Below are 5419 nucleotides of genomic sequence, written 5' to 3' on the forward strand. Positions count from 1 at the left end.
AAAAAGAAAAAGAAAAAAGAAAGAAAGAAAGAAACTCTGTCAGAGTGGTTTGGTCTAGAAACCATTTCTCTTTGCCTCCTAGGCTCCCTGATTGGAAATAAAGCAACAACAATAAAAACAAATGAAGGTGTGCCTGGTGAAGTATGACTTTAACCTCAGCACTTGGAGGCAGAGGATCTAGGTTCGATTCCCAGCACCCACATGTCAGTTTACAATCATCTGTAACTCCAGTTCTAGGGGATCTAATACCCTCTTCTAGCCTCCTTGGAAACGGGTACTAATGTGGTACACAGACATACCTGTAAGTAAAACACCCAAACACCTAGATAAAATAATTAAAATAAAAGACTCCTTAGGGTCTTTCTCTGGGTTTGGAAAGATCTAATACTTTTATAAACTATGATAATACTAAGTATGCTTTGGGGCACATGAGGGAGGGAGGGAGGGCACAGAGCTTTTGGGGGCTTATTATCTTCAGTTCAAAATAATTCCATGCAACATTATAATCATCTGCAATGAAAAAGATTCGTATTCACTCTCAAATCGTAGCACTTAGGAGTCATCCATCTTTTTTTTTTCCTTCTTTCTTCCTCTCTTTTTTCTTTTTCTTTTTCTTTTCTTTCTTTTTTGGACTATGTTTGTAGACCAGGTTGGAGATCAACCTGCCTCTGCCTCCTGAGTGCTGAGATCAAAGGTGTGTGCTTCCATCATCATCTTCTTTAACTAAGTCCTTCTAATAAGTGCAGTGTAATCTCACTGTGGTCTGAATTTGCATTTCACAGGGTTCTTTCTCATCCTAGTGGGTATGTGGTGGTAATCCTTATGTCTCTGGTGAATTAGTGGTTTCTCCTGCTTCTGTCTCCCAAGTGCTGGTTTACAAACATGCACCTACAGGAGTCTCTTTGCAAAAGTTTTCTAGGGGAGGCTAGCAGAGGCTGAAGATAAAAGACTTCCTGGTTCAGGGCTGGACGTTTCTCCTGTGAATCTGACACACTTTGTGTGGGGGAGGGTTAGGTGGGCTAGGATAAGGGCACTTTACTCAAGGGGCAGCCAAGAGCCGTTGAAAGATGTTGATCGGGGTGGGCAGCTCCCTCCATTACTGTCCTCTGAAGTCACTGGGCAGGCGGAAGAGAAAATGGGGATGAGGAGGGGCTCCAGCTCTTTGTCCAGCTGCTGTCTGTTGGAGGGACTGTCATGGGACTACCAGGGGCAGCTGTCATTTGTGCTGGCTTTCGGCTTTGGGCAGCTGTTTTATTAGGAATTCTCCTTTTCCTTCCTATGTGTGTGGCAGTACAGCTCTGTCTGCCTGTTAGAGGGGTTCTACCTTACTCATGGATGCTTCTGTTACTAAGACTCCATGTCTTCATATCAGCTGTTGGGCATTTTCTCAGCTTTGGACTGTCTGCCCTGTTGATACACAGTGTGTATGTAGGCTGCAGAGCCCCACTGGAGTCTCCTGCCTTCCAGGGCTAGGGACATGTCCCCCTCCTGGTCTGTCTCAGGCATAGTGTAGTCAGTATGCTTGCTGTCTATGAGGATTCCCGCCTGAAGACACCCACACAAATTCCCTTACTGCCATCTAACTGGGACAAAAGGCACAAAGAGCTCCATCCCCACCCAGGATTCCAACCCCCACTGCAGCTGGACTTTGTTTTTCCATAGCAGCTGGAATGCTGAGTTGTGATTTCCTCACTGCTCATTTCCTCAGCTGCTTTTATGCTGTGTCATGGTTGGGAGGGGTGATTAGCAGACAAAGGGAAGGCAGATTTTGCTGAGTCACCCTCTGTTCCCTCGCCTCCTCTATGAATAGTTGGTAAAAGGTTCCGGAACGGCTTTAACTTCAGGCAGAAGGAAGTGAAAGTTCTAGAAAGGCACAGAAGTTTCTTGTTTAATTTTAAATTGTTTGCAAGTTTGCAAAGCCCTATCTGAAACACTTTGAACTGGCACACACACACACACACACACACACACACACACACACACACATACATACAGAGTTGCTGCTGTGCCCCCCCCCCCAATGCCTCAGCTTCAGTTACAGAAGCTGGCAGTTTCATCTGTCTAATGGAAAGCTTTGGAGTTATGGCTGACTCCTCTCTCAGGTCTGTCCTATTCCGAAATACACCATGATTAGGGGGGCTGTGAGATGGGCTCAGGAGTGTGGGTACGGTTGGACAGTTTCTAGCTTCCCGAGGCTGCCTGTGCATCTCAGCCTTGTGTCTGTGTCCCCCATCTTTAGAGGAGGCAGGGTCATCCTTCAACTGTGTCTGAACCCATCATGTACTTTGTGATGATCCTGGATCCTGAGGGATGGGCCAGGACAGTGTCATATCTGCAGGACCCTCTGAGGATCTTCAGAATCTCTCTCTGGCCCTGATTGTGAGGGTGTGGTGGGGTATTCAGCCAACCACTGCAGGAGGAAGGAGGGCATGGATTGGGAGCTTTCTGGTGCAGGAGGCAAAGGAATCCAAAAGCCAAGTCAGTGTGTGCACAGGGGAGAGGAGAGAGGCTGAGAGGGGACTAGAACAGTCTGGCATGGCTGCTTCAGTCCCTAAATCCTGTTTAGTTTATCTTCTAGCTACATCTGCGGCTCCCAGAGAACAAGCCAAGCACCAGGAGTCAGAAACCCAGGATCAGCAAGCGTGTTTCTGAGAGGTGCATAGACCGAGTCAGTGCCTCAGTCTTTGGGTTCCCCAGCTCCCCATGTGAAAAGGGGGACTCATGTTACGAGTTTCATCTTTCTGGAGACCTTGGAATGACAGGCTCTAGAGCTACAGACTTCTCATTATTCCCCCTAAAGTCCTGGATCCTCTGTGAAAGAGCTTGGGGTAGGGTGACTGGGGGAGGTCTGACTTCCTATTACCAGGATTAGAATTCTGGTTCTGCCATCATCCATATTGCTGTGTGACAAGAAAATTCCTTGGCTTCCCTGTTCCTCATTAGAATCAAATAGACAGAATATAGATGTCAGTGGCAGCTGTACAGATCTTGTGAGCTGCTGTCAGGGTTAGGAGAGCTTTGGCACACAGCAAGTGCTCCAGAGAGGTTGGCTGGGATCACACCTTTTGATCAGAGCTTGGTTTCAGCCCCTCCTGGCACTGTAGTGTCATGGAAGCCAAACAGCTGCATTCCCATCCCTTCAGGGAGCCCTGATGCAGCCACTCATTCTGGCAGTTATTAACTGCCAGCCACCTGCAGGAAAAGCGGCCATGACCACTGTCAACAAGCAAGTGTTTCTCTAGGTCTTCTGGGAAGCACCATCTGCCCGGGGTGACCTGGAAAGCAGGTAGGTAAGGGACACTGTCCATTTTGCTCTGTAAATCCCCAGTTCTGGAAGGCAGAAGATATGCCACCTTCTTTCCAGGGAATGTGAAAGTCCTCCTGTTACAGTGAATTCACATCCTTATCTTAAGCCTCAGTGTCCTGGTTTGTAAAGCCAGCTAATACCTGTACTTTGGTGGAGTTCCTGAGAGAGTGAAATGAGTTGTCTGCATGCCAGCGAGGGGGGTTCTTCAGTTATTGTGAGCTGTTACTCCATTGTCCCTGCTTCTCGTGGCAGAGAAATTACAGCTCTCTTTACCGTGTGCCACAGATTCTTGGGTACATGCAGGCAAGACTTGGCCAACCCATTCCCCTCTGTGGGGAATCGACCCTTGATAGGCAGTTGTTGACCTCCATTCTCCTTCTCTCAGAGACGAGGACTTACAACCACCATTTCATTTTAGCCTTAAAAACAGAAGAAGAGTGAGTCGTGGTAGTGCAGGCATTTAATCCTAGCACTTGGGAGGCAGAGGCAGGCAGATCTCTGAGTTTGAGCCTTGCCTGGTCTTCTGAGTTTGAGGCCAGCCTGGTCTACAAAGTGAGTTCAAGGACAGCCAGGGCTACACAGAGAAACCCTGTTTAGGGGAGGGGAAAAAAAAGAAAAAATAAAAAAAGAAAGAAAATATAATGTCCAAAATTAACTGTAAATCCCTCCTGCCCAGGAACACCAGAGGTAACTACCCGAATTCGGGGAGTTGTAGATCATGGGAACGTACGGGGCCTATAGGTTTGTCCTTATAAACCCCTGCCACATGAGGTTCAAGGCCATTTCCAGCTGGGAAATCCCAAAGAACATTCCTGGCCAAAGTCCATCCTTTGGTTAGTATTTAATATTTAAAGCTTGCTTCTAATTTGGCCCAAAATGTTGGAGGTGGTTTTTTTGGAGAATCTCAGGATTAACAAAACAAAGAAACAAACAAACAAAAAATGAAATCTTTGTTGACATCAAAAGTCATTTTTGGGCTGGAGAGATGCCCTGTGGTTGACAGTACTTGCTGCTCTTACAGAGGACCTGAATTCAGTTCTGAGCACCCACATGGGCAGCTCACTACCACCTTAGTTCCCAGTTCTAGGGGATCCAATGCCCTCTTCTGGGCTTCTCAGGTATCTGCATGCACCTGGCATGAATGCATGGATACATACATACATATACATGCCCCCCCCCCCACACATAAAATAAATAATATTTTTTTTCATTGTCATCTTTTCCAGACAAGGTTTCTCTGTGTAGCCTCTGCTGTCCTGGAACTCACTCTGTAGACCACACTGGCCCCAAACTCAGAGATCTGCCAGCCTCTGCCTCCTGGGTGCTAGAATTAAAGGAATGTGCCATCACTACCCAGAAAATAATAAATACTTTTTAAAGAACTATTTTAACAACAACAAAAGAGGACACACGGAACTATGGAGGCTTTGAAGAACCACTCAGTATGTCTGTGTAATCCTTGTCCTGTACTGAAGGGTCCAGCTCATCAGGAATTCAGGAGGTGCTGGGTATCTGCGGTGATAGATGTGTCAGAGCTATGTGTCCTGACTTCACAGTCTCCTGTACTTGGACATCAGGAAGTCACGGTGTGGACCAGGTTCTAGGAAAGCGCCAAACCCTTCGGTGCTGCACTCCATGAGACCCTGGGCAGAACATTTCAACCTCCAGCTCTGATTCCCCACCTGTAAAACTGGAACCATCTATGCGCCTACCGTGATATATAGGGATGAACCATGGAAAAGTTGATCAAGGCAGGTATTAGCAAACCAAGCAGGACTGTGAACATAAAGGATTGAAAAAACCAGCTATCCTTAGAGTTCTGGGAAGGCAGACTCTGGTAGACTCAGGGCTAGGGTGGGTCAATCCCTGGGTTTGCCCACTAGCATCTCATGTTTAGGATTGTCTTATAGTTCTGGAACCTTCAAGATTTCTGAAGGGCTACTCCTGTCTTCCTGTCACTGAGTAGAGTAGAGGGTTCTGGAAAGGACCCAAATTGTGCCAAGAGGCAACTCATTCAGATTTCTTTCTCTTCTCTTCTCTTCTCTTCTCTTCTCTTCTCTTCTCTTCTCTTCTCTTCTCTTCTCTTCTCTTCTCTTCTCTTCTCTTCTCTTC

Source organism: Mus pahari, chromosome 19 (assembly GCF_900095145.1).
Source record: "Mus pahari chromosome 19, PAHARI_EIJ_v1.1, whole genome shotgun sequence".
NCBI lineage: Eukaryota > Metazoa > Chordata > Mammalia > Rodentia > Muridae > Mus > Mus pahari.